At 36.6% G+C, this 26,431-nt stretch overlaps 1 protein-coding gene across 1 annotated transcript in view; it reads left to right on the top strand.

Moving 5' to 3' along the window:
* The window catches only part of LOC115610994, a 160,556-nt gene that overhangs the window by 124,051 nt on the left and 10,074 nt on the right, over positions 1-26,431 (top strand). The gene's annotated exons all lie outside the window — the stretch shown is intronic.

Genomic DNA, 26,431 nt, shown 5'->3' with positions numbered 1-26,431 from the left:
AGGTACCTTAAAAGACGAAGGTATCATCTATAGTACAGATACAGATCTAAAGCTCCAGTATCTCAGTAGATAAAGGCTTAACATAACCACTGTTTGCTGGCAACTTCTGAGCAGCAGTCCTCTGCAAGGTGCAGAGCCAGAGCTTAATTTGTCATGTATTTATTCATATAAGAAGGTTTATTCATTGAACATGTCTGGCTTATGAGACATAGAATCACTCGAGACTTTTTTGAAATCCAGTGGTTTGAGCAGCTCTCCAACCAAACTAATGAACTAAAAAATGGAATTTCAGAACCAAAAGTTAGAGGATGATAAACCATTTTTATCAAAGTTGTTTAAAGTGCTATACTTTGGTTTTAATTTACTCTCATGTATTTGTACCTTCTTACACTATTTTTATAAATAAATTCTGATGGTCAGTTTCTGCACAGTTCACGTGAATCATAAGATTTTTCTAAACCTGACATGTAACTGATATGTCTTTTTTTCAGGTATGACATTCCTTAAATAAAATTCTGCTTATATTTGTTAATAGTAACCACAAAGTTGAGTAGGATTAGCTGAGCCAGATTCAGATTTTTTGCATGGCTTAACTTTGGAGACGACATTCAATGGAGAGGCTGCACTTTCTCAGGTCTTGCAAACATTTGGAAATCCCGGAATGATTCGTAAACACTTTAGAAAGTACACAGTATAAATTTAGCTAAAGAGCCAGGGTGGAACAAAGTAGAACCCAAAATCTCCCTTAAAGCTTATAATCTGGAAATTTGGATGGCACCTAGAGCACATAATTAAAGCTCTGCAAATAGATGGCTTGGGGTTTGAGTTAGCTGGATCAAACCAAATGAACTTACTGAATCTTCCTTCATGCAAAACCACTAAGATCCTCTTTTAACTGTATTGCTGTAAGCATGTGCCAGCTTGATACAAAAGTAAGTAGCACATAAATCTAGGTAAGCTAGTGCTGTTTAGTTCTTCAGTTTCCAATTCTTCTATTAATATTTGTATCCTGCATCCATGGGAATTCTCTGGACGGTACATATTGTGTGAGGATTATTTAAGGTTTGAAAACTGCAAGAAATTGGCAACAGACATTTAACATTGGTAAAAAATGGTCATCAACATTAAAGGACATGTCAAAACTTGTCAGTTAATAAGTCAATAGGAAAAATAATTTTTCTAGAGCAAAAACTTAAAAAGTTTTTTCCTAGGCTATTTCCTGCATTCATGAAAGGAACAGTTAGGTATACAATAATTTTCATACCAAATCTACTTTTTATTGGCATTGGAATGTTTTTTATTGGGCAATAATTTAAACAGTTTGAAGCAGATCTTGGATTTAGAGAGGTTTTTGAATGATATTAATATTACCTGACTTTAAACATTGGTTAGGTGTTGATGCAGAAGCCCTAACAAGGGCATCAGAGCGCTGGCTATGCATTGAGGTGATTCAGAAGGCTACTGACATGCTGAGCAGCTGGGGAGCAGGAAGGAGCTGGAGGAGAGCAAGCAGAGCAGCCTATGTCCTAGCATAATATGTAAAGAAGTTGTGAGTAGACAGTGCTGGCTGTGGCACCAAAAGGGTCTGTGGGAGAGAATATTGTAGTGCAGGCATTAAGGGTAGTCCTGGCAGCTGGAACACTATGTAAAATGGTCAGAGTAGATCGAAGGCTCCTTGGGAAGTTTGTCTGTGTTCTGTAAAATTTCTTTTATTTCTGTGTATCACAGAGTTAGCAGGCTGGTTACCTGCTGTATTTTGTATTTAGGTTTTAGTTTGTTTTGTATTTGGGTTTTAGTCTGTATAATGTTGAGAGAATAACTTTGCATTAACTGAATACATCTGGGAAATGGGAGACACAGAGACCTCTTGTGTCCTGTTGCTGGTGTGTTCCATCTTCCCTTGTGAAAAAGGACATCCATTAAAAAGGAGAGGTGACAGTTATATTTGCCATTACAGATAACTAGGTAGATGCTAAGAATAAAGAATGATAAACAGTAGCAGTATTGCGTGAAATTAGTTCCGCCTCACACAGATATCAGATACTGAAGTGGCAGAGATAACATCCTCTCTAGCTGCAGATGTCATATGGGTCTGAAGGACAGAGCTGCAGTAGCTTAAGATACCTGACCCCAGTATTCCCGGCAAGAATAACACTGACCCAGATTTCTGAATAATGATGTAAGATACTTTAGTTATACTGTTTGTAATTTTAATTAAGAAAATGGTTTTGTTATTTGTATTACATGTTTCATTAAAGTAGGAAACGGTCAGTTAATACAAGCATCTCAAGAAGCCTGAGCCTAGAGCTAGTTCTCCACAAAGTAATATCTTTTAATTATAACAAACAAGGGCTATGCAGTTTTCCCTGAGATTAGCCCTGAGCATCAGATTTCAGTAAACTTTTAAAATTCATTTCAACAGTTATTTGGACTCATGTGAAGAGGCACACACATAAACATGTGATCTGGCCATATGACTGTACATATGACTGAAGCAAAGGAGCTTCACTCAGATAGGCAGAGGACTTTCCTATTTTGTTTTCATAGTAATTTAACTCCACAGGCAAAAATTTAAACAACGATGTGAGCCACCTGGGTAGCCAGGTGTAGTATCTACTAAATGGGAATGAAGCTGCTTGATTTGAAGTAAGAGGAGCAAAAGGCGAAAGAAAAATAAAGATCAAAGTTTGAAGGCACAGTAGAACAGTTTCTAGTTACTCCTGTGTTTTCTTGACTCTTGTTCCTTTAGGATAGCTGAAGCAATTCAGTTTCATTGTTCCCTGAGTATCTCATGAATATTTCAGTTCCAAATGGTTGAATGTTGTTTTTATTAGTTCATTTAGATTGCAGCACAAATATATTTTCCTGAATGTGGCTGAGATTTGGAATTAAGGAATATTTGTGGCATGAGACAATAAACACAAAAAGAAATGCAAAGTGTATAGTTCAATACAGTTGTGATAATTGAATGCTTTTTACAGTTCACACTCATAACCTGGGACTTGACCCATTGTACCTTTTATTTCATATTTTAGTATTTGTTTCTTGCCAATAGCACTGTCTACTTCCCTCACCCTGAAAAGTCATCAGACTGTGGGAAAGACAATCCTTATACTCTGTTTCTTTTCATCTTTCCAGTGCAGTTTTCTTGTTTCCTTTTTCAGCTGTCCTTAGTGTACCAGTGGACATCCTTGAAAGGAGCAGTTACGCTGAGCCATCCACAAGGAACATTGGTAAAGCGTGTTTCTCATGCACGACTTTGATTACTTTTTTGTAATTGATAGTGTACTGTGGACAAATTGGCACACAGATCAGATTCTAGTCCCAAAGAGATGATAACCTGAATTGTTAGCGTACCAGTAAAAAAAAAAAAGGAGGGTGGTGAGGCACTGGAACAGGTTGCCCAAGGAATTTGTGAATGCTTCATCCCTGGCAGTGTTCAAGGCCAGGCTGGACAGAGCCTTGGGCGACATGGTAAGGCATCTGTGCCGACGGCAGAGGCGTTGGAACTGGATGATCTTAAGGTCATTTCCAACCCTAACCATTCTATGATTTTATGATTATATATATCTAATATTATCTGATATAGATTGGTCAATTTGTCTATGCATAGTTTCCTTTTTTCCCTCTATATTTTTAATCTTCTTTTAATATTTATTATCCTTTCTTATCTGTTAAGTTAGTGAGATTTGGTTCTTTTGTAACTAAAGCAGACAAGAGTCCTCAGAGTTTCCCTCTGGCCAAATTTCCTGAAGTACACAGCAACAAGTAGGGAAATATCAGAGTGCGATTTCCAAAGCAGCCTATTTTAAAATAGGTTGCATTGTTAATAAGAGGCAGGACATCACAAGGAACAAAATCCTTTTTATGATGCAGCCTGCTAGAATTTAGCCTGGGGCAGTTTGTGAGGTACTGGCATCCAGTCTAAATAATCAGGTTACAGAAATGAAGAGAAGATTCCTAAGGAGTGGTTTTAGCAGTGGAGATGTCAGGTAATGACAAGACCCGGAGGCCAGAAATTGACAGATACTATTCCAGCATCCAGAGGTATCTGTGTTGCTTCTGGAATTTCTTCTGGGTCAATAGAATGTAATTAGGCTGTTGATGGATCACCTGGTTTGCTGTGTTGACCTTGATCCCCTTTCAGGTTTGTATCTGATTCCAAAAAATTAGAACATCTTTGTATGGGACTAGGATAAGATATTTTGTGAGTCTCCAGTGAGATTTATGCACGGCATTCTTCTGCGGTAAACAACCTTCACCCATGCTCCTAATCTTTCTTTCAGCACAATATAGTGGCCCTAGGGGCACATCATACTTATCCACCAAGCAGCATCTGTTGGAAAATCAGAACTAAAATTCACAGCATCCTTGTCACCAAGAAAAAAAATCATGCAGGTTTTAATATGTGCATGCAGAAGCTAACTCTTTAGGAAAAGGGCCTTAAGCCATAGATATAAAAAAGAACATCAATGGAATATTGTTACTGGCAATCAAATCAGATGTCTCTGAAGGGTGTCCACCCATGAGCATTGGAAAGAACACTGTTCTTTCCTCATTTCCTTTGCTGGCACAAGCAGCAGTCTGGTGATTTTCACATAATTAAGGATTGCATGATGAAAGCAACAGGCATATTATTTGATAGAAAGGCTGAGATGAAGGTGCCAGCTAAGTCTGGAAGATTCTGTAATTTGATGTGGCTGCTGTCAGGAACACAAACTTGCTGAAATTAGATCTACTGGCTACCACCAGAGTAGTTGGTGAAGTGAAAAATGTACATGCAGGGCTTAGATGGGTTTCCTGAAGTCACTGATTGTATATTTTCATACATCACTCCAGGGCTAAGAAGTACAGTGTTAACCTTCTGTGTACCAAAGCTGACAATTTGCATCTGATGAAATTCTGAAGCTTCAATAGCTTTAGCTGGTTTGGATCCCCACTGCCAAAACAAAAGCAAGACTTTACACCTTTCAGAAAGCTTGGCTCTTTGCATCCTTTTATTGATCTGTCAGAGCTGTAAGCAGAGCATACCTAACTGATAGCTAACCAGAGATCAAAACAGTATGATTTTGCAGGATATTTGCAATCACTTAGAATGTTTTATGCATCTAATCATTCTCAGATGAGATGTAAGGAGAAAATACCCAATGAGGTCAGATATCTAATAATTGCTTGTGAGCAAAAAAAACCCCTGCCCTATTCCTGCCCCATTTTCCTCCCCTTCTCTTGTGTACACACACCTGAAAATAGAGGAATGAGTCTGGAGGCCTGTCTGACCTAGTCCCCTATTTTTCTTGATTGTACAAATCCAGCACACTCTTCTTACATTGCTTTTTATCCTTTGGTTTCAAGCTAGTAGGATAAACTACGGGACTGACAAAGTAAGTCCATGTGGAGCTTATTTGCTGAAGATGCAACTGAAGACATGACTATCTTTCTCTTACTGGAGTGGGCTTTGTTCTGTAGGTGTCTTTGTTCTTGTGGCTGGGCAGGACGTGTCACAGGGACTTAGACCACCCTTCAACAGTTGTGTTCTGGGAGCTGTTGGCTGCTTTAGCTCCAGCCTGGGTTCAGCTCAATGCTTTAAAGCCTAATGCTTTTAAGAAGTAAAACGCCTCTTCTGACTCCATCAGTATTCAGTTCTGCAGCAGCAAGTTTCTTGGTTCAAGAGTTCATTGGCATCCTATTTAAGGAGCAGACCCTCAGAATGGCTGAAAAAGCAACAAACTGAAGCTCACTAAAAGCAGCAAACATTTCAGCATTTTAACAGGTCATCAGTTATAGTGACTTCCCTATACACCAGATTATCTACACCTACAAACAGTTTAATCTGTTATATCTAATGAGCTTTTTATGGCCATATACAATGATTTTTACATATGGATTTTTACAGTCTTTCATATAACATATTTCATTTAAATTTAACCTGTCACTTTAAAAACTCCAATCTTTGCATTGCTTTCTGGATTAGTGTACAATAGACAGACTATTTTTACTTTTTACTCTGTTCTGACATATTTGGGTTTTTTTACTTTATCCTGATGCGGTTTTTTGTTTGATTTTTGGGTCAGAAAACACATCAAAGGTGCTGGATGTATGGGTAGGTTTCTCGTAACTAAACCAGTATTTGTCTTATGTCTTACTACAGTTTGGAGAGATTTTACTTTCTGTGTCCTTTTCAATAAATTCTGGTTTTAATTGTCTTCAAGACAAGCTTTGAATTGAGTAGGAAAAGTCTGGATTTGGTCGTCAAAGTACAAAGTAGAAACCTGCCATCTATCTGATCTACTGGAGTAATATGCAATTTTAGTGTTCTCCCTGCTAAAAGACTTTGATGGTGTGGAGGCACATTTGAAATAGGATTGTGTTTTTCCAGGTTAGGATATAAAAAATATGAAATATCCCTTATTACTAGCTCTGTAGGTGATGCTGCAGACCACAGCAAGAGAGATGGTGCAGTTAAATAACAACAAAAAGCCTCCATGGAGCTGCTGTCACTTCTGAGGCAACAGAAGCAGAGCATTGCTGCCATGTTTGTAGCATGGGCTGTCCAGCACAACTTGCAGACACACAGCACTGAGTAATGAAAAGCAAAAGCTCAGGCAGTTTGTGGCTCCCTGGTTTGAGGGAAGAGCACAAGTGGAATTTACAGTTTACTCTTTTGCCTGTTTCTGGCTTCCTAGAAATATGCGACATCCCTTTCTCAAAACTACTGGAAAACTCAAAAGCTTGTGAGCTACCTGCTAGGAATCTAGGCTGAATATTTGCTTAATGCACATACCCTTTCGTGCTATTACTGTAGGGAATAAAGGTGTTTTCATACTTCATAAATTGTTAGCAGCCATGTTCTGATTTACAGGTTCACGGTTTTTGTTACTACATGCAGCAACATTTAACTAGAAAGAAAGCTTTTAAACAAAGGAAACTGATTTCTGTGCAATTTGGCGGTGATTTATGACATTGTGGATTTTCTGAAACTGTGCAGGTGATTCCTTCAGCCGAAGAAGAAGAGATATGTCAGCATGCAGAGGTTATAACTACTTCAAGAAGCTCTGAGAAAGTTGGAAGGCAGACTGCAAAAGTACAGTAAACAACCCATTAACTTCCTAATTACTAATCCTCTGAGCCACCTATGGCTACAGGCTTAATGAAGGCAATGAAATGTGTGCAATTTGTATCTAAGGTAGTTACAGGGACCCTGCAATTTTCAAAAAATATTAATTTTATGAATCTTAGGTAGGCTAATGCCCAGTGAAAATTTGTAAAACAAAAGCAATAGCAAATTGGATCAATAAAAATACATTAATATGTCATTTCAATTAGTGCAAATGTTTATTTTATGAAGCTCCATTTTACCCTAAAATTCATTTGCAAATGATTTACTGAAACTAAAACTGGTATGTGGGCATGTCCATGTGTAAAACAAAAATATGAGACTTAAATGTTTGCAAGATATTTGATTTACTTGTAGCTAGAAACTGGAATGTGATTCAAGGTTGCAGCCTTTTTCACAGTTCCATAGATCAGATAGCTACCACTGAGGCACAAATATTATTAAAAATATTACTGCTCAGTATCACTTCTCGTGCAAATGGGATGCTTTATGAAAATAGGTCATCGCACCAGAATCTTTTACTTTCTTTCACTTTTTTTGTCTTTTTTTCCCCATTTTTGTTCCCTCCCCCCCCTTTAAAACGTTGTACTCTGTCCTTTACTTCAATCTGTATTTCCATCAGGCTTTTCTGTGTACTTTTCTCATAATCTATGAATCTCCCAAAATTATTAGGCATGCACATATATGAAGTATGTATAATTTACTAGACTGTACCTGTATAACACAACTTTCTTGCAACAAGTGCCAAACATCTTGTTTGTGGTGGAAAAAATATTTTAGTCACAAATCCCCCTCCCCTTGGGCTTCTAAATCTAGAAAAACATGAAGCCCACATGGATATGTCTTGAATTCTCTTACATTTTTGACGAAGTTCTGAGGGACGATGCAGTTTCTCAAAAAGAAGAGCAGTACCACTGACCTCCTGGGGTGTGCCTTTGCTGTAACTCTGAATGAGAGATCTCCGTTCTAGGGCTATGTTAATTTATACATCTTGAGAGGATGATAGTTAGGTCCACACCCTAATTTGCTCCTGTCATTATAGTAAAACAAAAATCATTCTTGATGATAGAAAAATAACTAATAGAAGGAAAAGAGAAAAAAAAAAATCAAACCAAAAAGCTAATAACCATAGAAAACTAGAAGGGAAAAAAAAAGTTTTCTAGGCATTTTAATTAGGTTAATAGCTCTTAACCCTGAAGACCAAGCTTGATAGTTCATTAAACTATGTATTTTTAAAAATTGTTCTTGTTAGGTATTCCACTGAGGCAGATTAATTCAAACATGGTCACAGGCGTAAAAAGACTTGGAATGCACGTCCATTAAACTGACAAACAGCTTGCCAGATGGATCCAATGGAAGGAACCCTTTTCCTGACAACTGTGAGTGCTGCATGGTGATTAAAATAATGAGACTGATCTGCTGCAGCCACTGCAGCAGAGTTCTGCGTTTCTGTTTGCAGAAGGTTCCTGTGTTTGTTGCAACATATGCCTCTATCACAGGCTGAAGAACTTTACATTGGAAAACAAAAAACCCAAAACCAAAAGTGGATAACCTAGGTTAAGACATTAAAATATTCAGGTCAGCAGTAAATATCACAAATTAAGTTATTAATTACCATCCATATATTTGCTTCTGTAGTTGTGGAGTTTTATTACGCAAAAAATTTGTGACAGTGAAAAGTGGGTCTTGGTTCAGTATTATTTTATGAAGTATCCAGGCAGAAATGATGAAATCACAAACCTAAAATTTAATTTAAAATTTTTAATTCATTTTTTAGAACTAGACTGCTTCTTACAAGGGATCCCTTCATTTCTGTTTCATTGTCAGTAGTGACCTCAGAGTAGAGTTAGCTGAAATTTTACATGGGGAAGTCTTCCTCTTGGAAATTTATTTTCATTTAATTTAGCCCAGAAATGTAAATTCTGCCTAAAAAGTAGACTTTTCAGTGGGAACTGTAAGTTATCTTCAGTGAAAGTTTAATGATATAATGTTGATATGAGGAATATGAAAACAAGCCAACATCTTTTCATATAGGAACAGTATTTTTAATGTTGCTTAAGTGCTTGTTCATATATTTTCTTTATGTGTTTTAACTGCTCTTACTGCAAGCATAGCCATACAGTGCTGGTTTTGCCTGGTTTTATTTTTTAAATTTACTCTTGAGTTTTTCTCCTGTCCACATATGACAGGTAAATTCACATGCTAACAAAGAAAGTTATAATTTTAACTGTTCTGTTTTATAGACAGGCTACATAATACCTGACCAACAGGAAAACATCTTTTTCTATATAGGCCCAGATAACTTATATTTTATATTTCTGGGTTTTTTGGGGTTTTGGGGTTTTTTTAATATATATATATATACATGTATATGTGTGTATATATATTAAAAATAAAAAAAAAAAAGAAGAGAGGAATTCTATTGTTGCCCTGAGACACTAGGTAGCAGTGAAGTATGGAATTATGATCTGCATTTGAAATATAGGCCAGTAGCAGTGGTGTAAATCATAATACCTCTATTAAGTCTATGTAGTTAAATTAGTATACAGTCAATGAAATTAAAATCAGAATTAGGTCACATTACTTATTCAAGTCCCTTCATCATTATTTTTAATTTCTTATCTAGACCCATCTGAAGGCAGTTATGTGACTGCTTATTGAAAGTAATGATTGGGTTTTCTGGGCACTGATATAATAAAATTGGTAATTGAGTACACCAAAAATATGAACAGTTACAAATGTTGTGCATTAGCACCTAAAGTGAAGAGCTGAAGGAAGCCTTCCGCTATTAGAACAGTTTTATAGTATAATACTCTAACAAATGGGCTTAAATTCTCCCTGCAGAGGTCTGGCATAGTATGGGTATTACATAAGTCATAATGGAAATGTAATTTAACTGCATGTGGTATAGTGGAGCTTCAGTATCGGTGAAGCACTTCATGTCACACTACCAGGTACAGAACCTATACTGTTAGGTATGGCATATGCTATCCTGAGTCGTCCCATGCAGACAAAAATGTAGTGCTTCTTGCGTAGACCTGTGAGTTCAGATTTATTATAAGCAGTTTGACAAAGGTGCATGTATTGGGTTTGCATGGCAAGGTTTTCGTAGCGGAGGGGCTACAGGCACCCACAGACCTTTTGCTGTATTTTCTCTCCTCTGTCCAGCTGAGTGATAGAGCAGCTTTAGTGGGCATCTGGTGTCCAGCCAGGGTTGACCCACCACAGTGCGTTTAGTCAGCATGTTTTAATTTTGGTTTGGTGATTCTTGAGGAGAGTGCCTATTACTCTTAATAATAAAAAATGGAACTATTAGCTATTACACTCTTTGCAATGGTAACTCCTCACTCATTTATGCAGGCTTCATCTGCTGTCAGTCAAGTAATGTACTTGGCTCCAAAATCAGGGGCTCAGATAACTGAGCCAGAACTCTAATAACTGAACCTTAAATATTGAGGCTCAGAAAGCTGTAATTTTGAAATAATGTATACATTTGAATATGGTTGGCCAATTGCTATGCCCTGTGTATTTATATAACAGAATGAATGTGAAGTCTAACAATAATTGGGTTTTTTTAGACCTTCAAGCCTGCAACTTCCCTTTACCTTCAGCAGCCTTTTACATTAGACTTGTTCCCTGGAATAAGATTCCATCCACTTCCCAAAGTTCTGTGACGACACACAGAGTGCTTGGAGATACTGCTGTTGGTAATTATTATTTCTTGCAACTAGCAGTTTTGAGAGAAAAATACATTTCTTACTGGTTAGCCTGCATGTTTTCTAATTCTTCATGTTTTTAATTAATTTATAAAATATTTATAATCTTGTTACACTTTAAAAAGAGAGTTTTCTAACCATCATATCCATTTGGACAAGATGATCATTGTAGGTCCCTTCCAACTGAACTGTTCTACTATTCTATAACCATGTCTTTAGACCTTTACTCAAGTCGCAGGTGAAATTTTCATCCTTTGCAGGGAAAACAGTGAAAATTTTCCTGCTTGTGATTCCTGTAACTGCTGACCTCCATAATATGTTCAGGATTCCTTTATCAAGTACAAAAAGAAAAAAGAATTCAGTTCTACATCTGTTGCTTTTTACATCGTATATTTGAACATCCTCAGACAGAATGCCATGAATAATAGGCTGAATTTTTGCTGCATCTGCAGTAGAGCTTTTTTAATGCTCTGTACAGTATCTGTAACAAACAAACTATTGAAATGAAGAATACGATCAGTTATACTTTTGGCAGTACTTCTAGATTTCAGAACTTTAGGAGTCAGCATTCATAAATCATTTAAGAACTGCCCAGCAAGCAAAAGTGAAATTAGCTAAAATACATTTTAAACACATTAAAGAACAGAGATATAAATACCATTTCAAGCATAGCTATCTAATGCATTCAAAATGTTCTTGGTATGAATGACTCCTTTGGTGAAAGGTGTGGCTCACACAGATCTTTGTTCTTTTCTCCTCAAACATAAGTAGCTCAGTGTTTCTATTAGTCTGTTCTTTATAAATGGAAGTTTTCTTTTATAGAGGTATTCACAGTGTTTTTAATTGTATTTGTGAGTATTTGTAACTGTTTGACTTTCTTTAGATAATGATGTTTTGGGCTTTTTATTAGTGTCCATAGAATAATTTCAGTGAGTAGTTTCCCACATACATTTGTGAGACTTCTGTATACCAGAAAGATACTAACAGATACCATTAACACTTGAGTACGCAAAGAAGGGAGGTCTTAATGAAGGGAAGCAACTTTTGTTTTCGGTTATACTTGTGTCCTCCCTTTAGCCCAAAATCCACCTGGATCCAAAATGCTACTGTATCCTGTATAGCCTGCAAATTCTGTTTCCCCGTACTTCGTTAAATAGTTAGTGTGAATTATCTCTTTGGTCAAGGGCAAAATCAAATGGAAATTATTACAATATTTGGTGATGACAAACTATTAAATCATGTAAATCAGTATTATCTAGTTGGGATGCCCATTTTTAAACTTCCTTTTGGGATAGAGACTCTAAATTAAAATAAGCTGCGTTTTTGGAAGAGCTGAGGTCAATCTGAGCTGCAATTAAACAGCAGAATGAAAAATCAGCCTAGAAATTGATGATTTATGACTGTGCCTTTAGGCATTCAGGTATCGGGCTTGAGATATATGAAAATGCTGGCAAGTATTACATTAATACTGCTTATAAAAGTGATAACTTAGTGACCTAATTTTTCAAAAAGCCCATTGAAAGTTAATGAGATATGCATGGCAAAGTACCCAGTTTTCTTTCAGAAGCAGCTTTCTTTTAGTCAATAAGCTCTTTAATGTCACTGAAAATAGTATGTCACATTTTGGGTTTCATCCAAATTCAATTGTATATATTGGTTTTATTAAGACAAAAAAGATTTTTGTTTTTTTTCCCAATTCATAGGCTTAGAACATTAAACTTATTTATATTTTCCAACCAACAAACTGAATAACTAAGTACCTACGTTTCAGGAAGTTTTTAATAACATAATGATAAAAAATGGTGCCACACATTTTTGATGTGTCGTTCTTCAATCCAATGAAACTCTAATGTGTTGAGGTAAGATTGTTTCATTAGAATGACATCACATTCTTGGAAACATTTCACTCAGTATATTGTCATTAGAACTGATAAATCAATGAAAATTAAGAAACAGCTTCTACTGATCTTATTTTGACCTGATCAACTCTGAAATGTAAACTCTGTGGATCACAAATCCCATATTCACTACTTAGTGAAAAATCAATAATAAAAAACCTAATAATCAGCAGCATCAAAAGCTGAAGAATCTGTAGATAGCCTCCTAAACTCAGCTGATAAATATCCCTGACAAGTTCAGTATGACAAGTGAAGGTTAGCATAAAGCGTTATGCCTTACTTGAACAGACAAGAAAGAAACCTTGCATGCTGTCTTGTATAATGAATAATATAATAAATTACAGAATAACAAATGAATGGTTAATGACTGAGAAAATTTGACTGACAAATACATGGAGCATGAGTAAGAGACAAATGAATCTTAAAAGCATTGTATTAAGCTAGGTAAAAGAATAAGAAAAGAGTCACTGCTGTAATTCACTGCAGCCTACTTGGTCTCAAGAACCTCTTTTGAAAGTGCAGAAGTTTCTGTTACTGTTCTCTTTTTAATTCAGCTCCCAAGGGAGGTGTTGATCAGTCTTTCCAAATGCATGCTCAAGGTTCATGGATAAACCTGTTAAATAGCGAAAAAGTAAGGATGAAATCTCTGCCCCACTGAACAAAACTCCCTCTATTTTCTGTAGTATCCAGAATTTTCTTTTGTGATGTGCAGCTGTGCAAGCAAATTAGCATTTTGATTTGAGAATTGTAAGTGTAAAAGTCCAAAGATATGAATGCATCGTATGTGCCGATTTATAGATTCAGGCAGATGGAGCTCTATTTAAGCAAAAGTCTTTTAAGAGGCTGCTTGAGAACTCAGCATATCCTATGCAGCATTTCATTGTGTTTCCCTTAAGTATGAAGAACACTTTCAGCATTTTATTGTTTTAAATGTTATTCATAGATGTGTACACAGGATGCATCCACAGAAGAAATGAGGCAACCTGGATTCAGCTTGTTAGGTCTGTAGTTGGTAGAAAAAGGAAGGGAAAAAGAAACTAAAGAAAAGAATTAAAATCAAGCAGCTCTTGTGGGGCACAAAGGAATGTTTAATGGGCTCATTGATCAGCTTCTCCTGGGAACCCTCCCCCCACAAGCTCAGCTCAGTCCCTGCCTGAGCCACTGTGCTGATTTTGGCTGGGATGGAGTTAGTTTTCTTCACAGTAGCTGGTATGGGGCTGTGTTTGGGATTTGATCTGGGAACAGCGTTGATAACACAGGGACGTTTTCATAACTGTTGAGTGGTACTCACACAGAGTCAAGGCCTTTTCTGCTCTTCACCCCACCCCACCAGTGAGTAGGCTGGGGGTGCACAAGGAGCTGGGAGTGGACACAGCTGGGACAGCTGACCTCAACTGACCTAAGGGATATCCCACACCATATAACATAATGGTCAGTGTATGAACTAGGGGGAAGAGGAAGGAAGGAGAAAAGTAAGCAAGCAGCTGTGTGGGGCTTAGTTGCTGGCTGGGGTAAACCACGACAGTCACATTGTAGCTGTGTGTGTCCCCAGCCCTGTCTACCAGGTGGACAGTGGACTCAAATCCACAAGCTGGTGTGGGCAGCCTACCTCCAGGCCAGTTGCACATATGTTGTAGCCTGTCTCTGTCCCTGGCTCCTGGATGGACTTCAGAGAATGAAGCAGCCCCATTGCCAGCTGCTGCTGGCTGGACTCTCTCTGGACCCTTGGCTTGGTTCACATGCGTGGGCTGTTGATGGGCCCTCTTACCAGAACCATGCTCTGCCTGTCATATTCAGACCCTGTTTTTAAGAGCATGGCTGGCATGGGGGTCTTCTTCTCTCCTGGCTCCCTATCCCCAGGGGGGCAGCTGGTTCTCACTGTGCTCTGGCGGCAACTCTTGTCAGCACAGTCATTTGCGGTAAGTTCGCTCTGTCACAGACAAAACTTTCAGGCCAACCAGCTTTCCCTTTGATCTTCTCCTTTAACTGAACACATCTATCAAGTTTACAAAATTGACACACAGCTATCAGATTCACAAGCTTGAAAGAAAAATAAATAGCTCTTTTATGAAACCAAGGATGAAAACCAGAACACTGTTATATTGGGCTTATATTGTAATAATAGACCCATTGGAAAACAGGAGAACAAAAATATATGCTATCTTCTAACGTTAATTTTACACGCAGGTATTCTTTAATATTACAAAAATAAGATAGTCATAGAAAGCATGGACTTCAGCAGAGCATAATTTCAGTCCAAATTACTGTATTTCAGATGTCTGTATTAAAGGGACCATGCACTGCTCTGGCATCAGTAGGGAAGTTTCTACATGACCTGTTGTTCCAAGTAGGTCTCATTTTTTCTATATTTATTACTTACACTGGCGAGACACCCAGCAGAGATCTTCAAGCTAATCAAGACTCTATGCTATATAGTTATAGTATATTATAGTTTCCACTCCAGTAAGTTTATAAACAAAATGCTGAGACAGAGCAGCTGAGGAGGCAGAAGATGAAGGTATCTGTATTAATGGAGTGATTCAGTTTTGATAAGCTAGCTTTTCTAGATGATTTATTTTGTTTCTTAGCAGCTGGGAGAATATTTAAGATGGTGCAGCAGATGAAGAATTTAAAGTTAATTTAGAGGGGCATAATAATGTGGTTCTGAGGACTTTAATAAAGGTTCACCGTATAGGAAGACTGGACTAGGAGTAAACATAAGGGTGCTAGTAAGAAAAGCCTTCCTGGGGCTGGTAAGATTTATAGAAAATATTGTGAAAACTGCTAATAATGTATTTGAGGGCTGTATAAGTAAAGAAGAACATGAAGGCTGTGAGATGTAGTGAGACAAAGCTGGCATTCCTTTGGTGACAGAATGAAAATCCACAAAAAAATGATGAAATTATCCAAATAGCAGCATACAAAAGATAAGACTCCAAAAGCAGCAGTGAAGGTTGCATTTGTACAAGGCAAAAGTGATGGCTAATGGTGGCTGGAAGAATACTGTGTGATGACAATATTGAGCTAAGAAAAGTGACAAGTTATTGATAGGTGAGCTGTTGGGATGAAAACAGAGGGCTAAGTCAAAGATGAAGCTCAGACTGTGGCTTTGAAAGTTGGGAGACATGTCAGTGTGTCTGTATAGAAAAATTGGAAAGGGAAGGTTTGGGAGAAGTTAAAAAATGAGCTTGTTTTTGGCTACATTGCATTTCAGTTAATGAATGGCCAAAGAAGGTGTAAGAAAGAATGGTATTTGAAAGGTAAGAAGAATGTCTGTGAGGGAATAGGACAGAAAGATCAGATATTAGAAGGTTTGGGCAAAAGATTGATAGAGAATTTAAAGAAATTACGTGAACAAAATAGCTCTTCTTTGGTTAATAATTCCCAGGCAGCCATAGAGCTAGTCTGGTTTTTGCTAGACAAGACAGACAGGTAGCATCTGACACCTTTGCCATCATTGACGAATAGACCAGACTTTTTCAATAACAATAGCTTACAGTCTCTGGTTAGTAGAAATTTTTTGTGTACGATTCTGCTGTCTCTTGATACCCATTTCCTTCAGCAAGCTGAACATCTGTATTTTACAAGAAGTCTATTTTTTTCATCTGTGATTCTGCCAACTTTGGCCATTCTGGTATGCAGAATTGTACCATGCCAGCACATCAGTTTAATACACACACAAATGTATAGAAAGAGAGAGTGCCATATACATTATAAAAAAAAAAAAAAATCACAACCAAAGAACAACCCCCAAACTAGTTGCTGAACTAGGAAAATCAGAATACATGAGCTCATTATGGTGCTTACTTCCCAGTATTTGTGAAGCTGTTATATAATCTTAGGTTACAAAAGTAAAGAACACGCTGGTTTGGTGGAAGTCCATTCATGTTCATTGCTGTGACTCCATTAAACTCAATATAGTTATCCTCACTGATTTATGTCAGCTAAATAATTTTAAGCAAGTGTGTCACAGAATTGTAGAGAACAATATAGACAACGTTTGGATCAGTTCATTACTTCTCTAAGACTATTCAGGCATTTATAGGTGTACTTTGAATTAATTTTTGCACAAGAAAGGACACAAATCCAAATATAAGATCCTAACATTCCAGGGTCACTACTCAGGAAAGAGTGCTCAAAAGCTCTCATTTTTTTATTACCTTGATATTTTCTGGGTTACTACATTCAAGCTTACACAGATAGTTGTCTTGGAATCTAGGAAGGGAGCAGAAAACACACATGCTGTTCTTTAGTATTCTAAATTGCTTTACAAGGATATATTAAATATAATCATTTGACTAAGATTGCCAAGTCTGCAAGAGCAACATGTGATGAATGGCAAATCAAAAAGCAGTGTTCTTTCTCTCTGAAAGGGAGGAAGACCTGCATCAGGCAGGCATTGTATTGATCAGGTACAGGAATCGTAACTGAGGATGACAATGCTACAGCAACTCACTCTCCTTTCTTTGCACGGGTTGTGACTGTCTTTTATCTGTTCGTGTTACAAGCTTGCATCTTGGGTATATATGGATTTTTTTACAGATGTTGGCTACATGTTCTTTGTTCTCTATATTATGCCCCAAAACCATTTCTATCTAGCTCTCAAAGATGCATTACTTTATTAATCCAGGAAGGATTCCTGGTGGTGATATTCTTGGGAAATTTACTGTCCTTGCCCTAATGGTAGGGTCTCAACACACTACCACAGGAAATAATGCACAGGGTGAAATAATGTGTGGGTACCCCAGATTCTTGTAGTATGTCTTTAAGTTCATAGGCGTGAAAAGGTTACTATCTGTTAATTTGGTGCTGCAGTAACATAAAGGTGATATATCCAAATATGAGTTTCCTGGAAAGACTTATAAAGATTTTGTGGTGGTGGTGAAAATGGATCAGGCTGATACTAGGCCAGCCTTGAGAGGTTACTAGCTAAGATGATTCCTTGTTCTACAAGTATTGATTGGTATACTTACCCAATCTTTATTTACTAGTGGTTGACCAATGAAGAGGAAATACTATTTTATCTGAACATACTCAAGCCAGTGTATCCCACTACCAAATGGTCAGGTTGAAACTCACAACTGACTTTTGAGCAGCTGTAAGCAGTTGTTCCACTCATGGTTGTTGACAGTCATCAAATGTTCAATTGACCCCTAATATTATTGGTGCTTGTTTGCTTTCTTGTTTACTCATTTGCTTTGACATAAGGCAGAAATACTCTCAGGTTAGATTTCTCATAGTTAAGAGAAAGAAAACAGGTATTAATACCAAAATAAAAATGAAATTGTGCATTTGACATGTAACTAGGTGTTTGAAAATACTAAATCTAAAAATCCGATATCACAACAAACACATACTTGACTCTGTTGCTGGCAGTTTGATTACACGTGCTTTCCATTGAAGAAAAGTTTAGAGAGTTCTATTAATTATTGATAAATATATAATAATACTTAGTTATAAGAAGAAGATTATTACAAAAGAGGAATAACAAATCCAAAGATTAAGCCCATATCTATTTAATAACTTTAGGTATATTCAGCAGAAAAAGAAACAAAACAACCTGAAGTCCAGACGTGAGAAGAACAGGCAGTTCTATTACCATGACGCAATGTCACCAAATTTTAATGAGGAATGTGCTGTAAACACAAGGCTTATGAGGCAGAAAGTACTGACTAAAAATTACTTTGGTGTACCATTAAAATACACAAAATGCACACTACCATAAGATTTCAAAAGACACAAAGTAATTAATATTGAATATTTACTGTGTAACCAGTCAATAATACCAGTATCTAATCAGAGTATATTTCTAGATGTACATTTCTTAAGTGCCTGATTTGGATTTATATTTGGAAAATGTGATCATCAGTTAATCAATTGTGTACTAAAGTGTGATTCAGTCCTTTCCTAACTGCCAAGAGCTAGACTTTGCAATGTAAATGAAGATTTTCAATGTATTTTTTTCAGCACATTATTTAGTTCACATATCAATTATTATAGTTGTACTTGATACCTTGAGAAATGTATATCTATACTTTATAAGTTACAGATATAATACAGATATATTCTGCCGGCATAGAGTATGTAGTACTTACTTCTGAGAGGTCTCTTTGTTGACTTAGCAAGCATTAGCATATCTGTATTCCATAATAAATACAGTGATATAAGGGAAGGATAGGAAAGGGAGAGACAGAGATTTTTTCCGAGTAATAGAACATTTCTGTACAATGTAGGAGGCTTCTGTTTGTACTGTGGTATGTGGAACAAATGATGTATTGATACTCATCTATAGCAGAGGGAAGAGGAAAAGTCCAATAAATGTTTTCTTTATATATTTCTTTAAAATTTTATATTAACTATATTAAATAAATAAATTTTCCTTTATAAATATTTATCATAACTATTATAAATAAAATTAAAATATATTGGTATAATATTAGTTATACCCTAATACTATAAATAAACAAGTCCTATATACTTTCTTTTTCTTATGTAGCACATATAATAAATATATTAACCTATATATCTATATAGAATCATCTCAGTCATGTCTGTCTATACAACAGGGTACATTACAGGATATGATAATGCTATTTTCCCCCCTGTAATACACAAAAGAGTTGTCTATTAGTATTACTATAACTGCCTATACAATAATTTCATTTTTAGTTTAGGTCTGTATGGCTCTAATTTGGCTGATGAGTGAATTATCAAAATTCCTACTAGAAATTGCCTGACACTGTTTTACCAATTCAGCATAGAAACCAGAAAGCCCTGCACCTGGGTAGGTGCTTTCACTCTTTCTTTCCAGATAAAACAACAGTTACCTAAAATAGACAGGTGAGAAATGCATGTCATTTAAGCCATAGCTGTTCATATTCTATCTTGTTCTGGTGGGTAATTGGCTAGGTAATTGTTAATAATTCTTTACACATAGATAACTATATTTTACTTCTAGACCTATATCTTTAATTGATGACAAGCTGGGTATGATTTAGAGTTTTCAGAATTGGCTTGGGACTGATAGAAATCATGTCATTTCCAGTCAAATGGAGGTAATGAAATAAACTTAAATTATCCGTGTATACTTTAAAAAACTCATTAGTTATACACTCTATATCCTGTACATACTAGGTTTGAAATTCTGGACCAATACATTTTCCTTTGGCTTGGATAGCAAATAGGGAATGCTTGACATTGTAACAGTATTGCTGGAGTACAGGATAATTAACACAGGAAAACTTAAAGATACATTACAGAATTTTTCAAGTACTTTGGCTAATGGATAGGGATTAATTTTAAGAAAACATCATGTGCATACCAATGTGAAAACGAATAATTACAGAATAATAAACTGCTTTGGTTTGGAAGGGACCCTAAAGCTCATCTAGTTCCAACCTCCCTGCCATGGGCAGGGACACCTTCCGCTAGACCAGGTTGCTCAAAGCCCCATTCAGCCTGGCCTTGAACACTGCCAGGGATGGGCATTATGCGCTTTATTTCTCTTGCTTAGTTTAGAACCAACACATTAGAAGCATTTTTCCAGGGGTGGTACAGAAAGAGAAAGCAGTATAACAGGACCGCAGGGAAGGCAAATCTATGAATTATTGCCAAATTCTTATTGAGCTTCTACACTTTTCATCTATGAATTATGTTGGATGTAATTTAATGTGAAATTTATGCTTTTAAAGTAACAACAGTTTCTGTCTGAATTTACCTCTGTAAAAATACTCTGCTCTTAGTTTATTAATTTTTAACCCCTGGCCTTGTATGTAATTGTAAAGTGTCTTCCTCTGGCACATTTTCAGAATAAGAAAGAAAAGGGAAAAGAAGCAAATGTGATGTAAAAATTATTTTTGTTTTCTGGCCGTAACCTTTACAATAATCTCTTTCAATTAAAGAGAAAGAACCTTACTGCTCTTTCTGTGATTGGTAGAACTCGTCAGGAACTTGTCAACAAAGTTTTAAGTTCACAAGCAGGTATTCTTTATTGCGGCGCCGGAGAACATGGGGGATAGCTCCTCCTAGCGTGTTCTGTCCGAGCATCAATCAAACCGTGATTATATTGTCGCTAGTCATACATATTCATTATATTGTATACATATTCATGAAGTTGTTTATACATGACATCACGTTCCTAGAACATTCTTCCCGCATGCGCACTTTATTATGGTAGTGGTCTTTGAGATCTTTAGTGGTCATTTCTTCATCATCCTCCTCTGCATCACCTTATCTGTTCCTTGAATTCTTGTTCTGGTAGTCTTTGAGGTCTGTGCAGTGCTTACGCCAGTTTAATTAGTTCAGTAACACTGCTGACATAAGTGAGTGATTTCTTCTCGTCTTTCTACTTATCAGTTAACTTAGCTACAGCACATCCTGAACATCTGCTAGTTTCAGACACTCTTTATCTACAGCCCTTATTTTGCTTACAATAAATTTTATACGAAGGTCATAAGGTTCTAAAACTATGTCAGCTACAACAATTTATCTTATACAAGGATCCTTACTATGTTCTTTTGATTGGGCTTTTTAGGTTTGGAAAGTTTTGTTGTTACGTACAAAGCCACCAAGCTTAAAGTTACTTAAAACTGAATTTTCTTGTTTACAAAGGATTATGTTGAATTTTGTACTTCCTTGTCTCATTCTGTAATGTATACATTCCAACTGAAATCTAAATCAGTCATTGACTGAATTATACATGTTAATCCTTTTAGATTTCATATTTATAATGTTCTCTTATTTTCTATTTTCCCATACTGCAGTCTATGACAGCTCCAGAAACCTGTGATTAAACCTCTGCATAGAGTTTACACAGTTTTTGTTTTAGTTTTTATTAAAATTGATATATAGTCTACAGTATAATAAAACAATATGGAGATTTATTTTAAATCAATGGTGCCTTAGGCCAATTTAATTGACCCAGTAATAACATTTAAATTGACCCAGATAATCTGATCTACTTGCAGCAATCCTGTGCTCTACAATGGAATTATCATTACATTTTACACAGTAGCAGCAAAGAGGATAACTTTAGGAAACTGAGCATTAAATACAGCCCATCTGCAACAGACTAGAAATAGGTTTTATTGGTCATAATAAAAATTACATGTATTACAGGTATAATGTTTGCTAACTGCTTAAGGTGAAATGGCCATTAAACTTTTCCAATGTTGTATTCTGGGTTCATCAGTACAAAGAGCTTCCTTCCATCAGCGTCACGGTCATGCATGGCATGGTCTATAAAATTCCTAATTTCTGGAGAGAAACTGTTTCTGTCAGACGTATTTTGTGTTGTTCATCATGTCTCTCATCACTGAAGTAAAAAGAATTTGCCACTGAGCTGCTTAGTAATATTTTTAAAACCTAGAATCTCAGAGCCCTGAGAATCATTTTGCTGTTGGCAGATGTCCTTTATGAGTCATAAAAAAAATTCTTAATCATTTTGGGGAAAAAATATAAGTATGTATAGAAAATATATAATATAAGGAAAAAAAGTTACTTATTTCATATTAATTGATAGTAATGCTTTTATTACTTATCTGCTTTTATTTAGTATGCCTGTAATGGTGGCTGAGACAATTATTCTTAAGACTAACCTTATTCTATAAAAACATGTAGCAATGAGTTCTTATATATGTAAGATGTTGCAAAAGTGTAACTGATTAAAGGTAAGAATGCTAATGGACAATGCAGATCAAGATTGGTGTAGTGACCAATGCTGTAGGATAAAAGACATTAGTGACATTGTTGCAGACTGAGCCACATTTTCTACTCAAGGGGTAATAAACTACTGTGTACTCCACACCAAAGCATCCACTTTGCTGCCTGGGATGTGTAGACAAATCAAAAAGGGCTCTACCTGTATAGAGAGGTTAAGGCACTCTCCCAAAAGGATAAGAGAGTAAATCTGCTCAGTTAATACATTACAGTGAGAATTAATTTTTTACCTCATATATTTTGGTGTTTTCCATCTGTATATCTGCTTAGAACATTAATTTCAATATTGTCATTACTCTACTGTAGCTGGTGTGCATATTATACCTTATCCAAATCTCTTTTGCCAGGAAAGAATAACAACTGCAATTTTTTCTTTTTAGCCTACTACAATAATTTCTGCCATGTACAGTCCTTGAAACTTCCACCTCCACCCAAGTTCAGACAAATGAAGACAGCAGTATGTCGCTCAGTTCCTTGTTGACATAGTATACTCAAAATCTGGACTATTTTAGAGTTCTTATTTGTGCAAAAGACATTGCAGCATGTCATTGTTTCAGGGCTCTTTTACTACTCACAGGACTTTCTCTACTTCCTTTTTATCATCAGACTCTTTGTAGCTATGAAATGGCTTGTCTGTGAGAAGCTGCACAGAAATCCTGTCTGCCAGCCATGCACTGCAGAATTTAAGACACCATCACCCTTCAGCAGGACAAGGAGTGAAAGAAGAAAGTAACTTCTGTGCCATGCTGTTGGATAGCTCTAGGGTACCCGAATGTACTTTAAAAACTGTTTTAAATGGAGATCCCTTCTTGCCCAAGGAGTGGCACTGATGAAGTTTGCCCCAGGTTTAGCCTCCCTAGAATCCCCACGCAGCCATACAGCTCTGTATTGCCTTTTATTGAATAATTTGTGTTCATGTGCTATATTAGTGGAAATTGCAGTCACTGGAGGATAAGACATGGCTTTATGATCTGTGGGCTCTGGGAAGGCTGAGAATGCCAGTGTTCTGTGCACAAGTTCAAATCTGTTTCTACACGTATTAAAAAATATTTTCTTTGAATCATTGTTCTTCAGATGGTGATTGCTACAAGTAACTCCCTTTTGTTAAGGATTGCCATCCATATAAATACTGAATTTCATATTTCCAGATATCCTTAAGATGCATTTTCTTCATATAATTTAAAATGTCCATTCTCCTTTGAAAGTTTTGGATGCACCCTTATTAATTGCTATCTCACACCAGTTCCTGTATTCTGACCTAAAGCAAGGCGGTTTTGCTTCACTGACTGGTAGTTACCCAGTGTGCAAGAATGAGCCGGCCTTAGCTCTGAGATCAGGACACTCTTTCTAATACTGTCTCTGCCAATCTTCATCCATGATTTCAAGCAAGTTCTGCAACTCCTCAATAGCACAATTGCTATTGTGTAAAATAGCAGGGAAATTGGATAGCTGTAGAATCAGGGAAATTGGATAGCTGATGACCTGATAAGAGTGTTCTGAGAATTTGATAATGTTTTGTAATGCTCTGAAATTGGCTCATTTCAGATTATATTTTCAGATAAGACTGTAAATTTTTACCTCAAGAAAAAAAAATTGAATGGCTCAAAAATAATTTTAATCAGCAGTGTTTTTTGTATACTGGGAACCTCAGAATGCCTGGGAGGTAAAACAGCAATATTATCCCTTAAAAAATAGACTTGGACCTCTTGAAGTTTTATCTGGACTTAATTCCACTTGATTTAGAGAAAGTATATTGATTTTAAGAATGCCAATCCCATATTTGAATTGCTGAAAATTCACAACAAACTTCTAATAGTAACTGCAGCTGTGAAACTGGGACTAGAATTACAGTAGACTCAAGATTTCTGGCTTTCCAGAGGAGCTCGACCAAAAATAGCAATGTTCATCTCACCTTTTGATAAAGCTCTTGGCAAAGGTAAATTGGGTTCTATGTGGATGCATTTACAGCATCATTCAAGAGAAGTCAATCCATCTTCAGTGTGTTGATTTTGCACTGAAGATTTTAAACCTTTAGCTGCAGGGATTGTAGATAGTTCAGAGAGTTCTATTTAAATTGTCCCAAAAAAACTCTTTCAGCCTCCAGCTCCTGCTGTATTCTGCACTCCTGGATTTCCCTCTCCCATAAAGGAGGACCTTCCCACTGGAGGATGTGAGTTCTCCTTCCTACACCTTCTCCTGATTTCAAGGCCAGCCTTTGACTGAATAATTTGAACTTGGAATTTGCTTGGCAAGATGAGTTTGAAACTAAATCTGAACAATCAGCATAATGTTCAGCTTAGTGGAGTTTCTGCTTTCTTTGTCATTAAAGCTATTGAACAAGTTGCAAATCTTTTGGCAGAATACATCATTCCCACTTTCTTGTCTTCTTCCATAATTGGAAATTTTGTTATAAAATTAGAATGCTAACTTTGCTAAGTGCTGGCCAGTTCTTATGGGGCAATATATCACCACTAGCTTTAAGTGTTTCATTATGGCAACTCCAATGAATGTTCTATAATACCAGCCCGCTCTATTAGAGGCTTTCTACGGAAGTCGAATGGGTCACTTAGAAGCAGGAACAGACATACTGTCTCCATCGCTTGGTGTCCTCAGATGCTTAGGTTATTCACTCTGGGTTTTCTAAAGAGCGCTTTCAAATTTCCAAAGGCTTAATGTACTCACATTCAGAATCTTTGTGGTTTGGTTTTTGTTTTTTCTTTTCCTTTTTCCTGGGAAAAAAGTCTCAGCAGTTGCTAAAAGATCCAGAGGCTGAAGCAAATCTGTCATTTTTTCCACTGATGTTCTTTGCTTAGATTATATATAATCTCAAGTTAGTTTTAATGAGCTTGTCTGATAGAGCCATGAATTTTTCATTAAAGTTATGCCATACTTATATATATAGAAGGTGAAACTAAAGGAAAGACAGAACAAGACTGACATAATTTCAGTGATTTCTGCTTTCACCGTTTTTATCCAGTAAGTTTTTTAAGTCATTGCAATTTCAGTCAACTTTAAGGATTTTAATTAGTAAAGCATATTAATATTTCAAAGATATTTTATAATTTGATTAGAAAATCAGATTGTGGAAAGTACTCATAAGAAACACCTATGCCCATGGCAGAGGGGTTGGAACTAGATTTACTTTCCAACCCTAACCATTCTATGATTCTATATGGTAGGCTTATCCTTTAAGGGTGCTCGCATGCCCTGCAAATATGTATACTTTAGAACCATCACTCCCATTCCTCAGTTTTCTTAGGACTCACTACAGCCTGCTAGCTAATTAGAAGGTTTCCTGCAGTTCTCCTCCTTTTCAAGAAGTTACTCAGCTCTTCAGTTCTCATGTTTTTTGTTCTGATCTTTAATTCCTGTTTGCTTATCATCATTGATGAGCTTGTTGCCTGACTAACAGATGAGTGTGGTTGCAAATCACATCTCTTCTATAGTTTGTTCTTTTGGGTTAGCAGCCTCTTAACATGGAAAAGAATTAAAGAGAGTTTCCTAATTGAAACAAATCATTCTAGCAACACCATTCTTTTGCACAAGATCCTGTAGAGAAAGCACAGGAGACTCCAAAGCACAGGGCATATAATACTCATCCTAGTCACAGCTAGAGTTTTGGGAACTTCATGGATCTAAACCTAAAGTTTGCTTGGATTTTGTGGTTTCGTGTTGAACTTATTTAGAGCATTGAATCTGGGACACAGAAGATTAACTTTATCACTACCAGTGGGACCTACAAATCATTTCTTTAGCCAAGCCAAATAATAAGAGACAGGTACCCTTCTTTTAAACTTGGGAAACTCAGGTCGTTGCAATCCTATTCTCTGCTCTGTTGTTGGATGTTGGCAACATCCAGACCCTTCTCTGGAGAAGCCTGGCTATTCTATATTACATTTTAGACTTTTAACAGTAGCATTGTAGCTTGCTGGTTAGTATAGATAAGGTAGAGCTTGTAGGGAGAACTGACGTCTTTCATTGTGCCA

This window comes from Strigops habroptila, chromosome 7 (genome assembly GCF_004027225.2).
Source record: "Strigops habroptila isolate Jane chromosome 7, bStrHab1.2.pri, whole genome shotgun sequence".
Lineage (NCBI taxonomy): Eukaryota > Metazoa > Chordata > Aves > Psittaciformes > Psittacidae > Strigops > Strigops habroptila.
The sequence above is the reverse complement of the archived record's forward strand: the minus strand, read 5'-3'. Positions and strand labels throughout refer to the sequence as shown.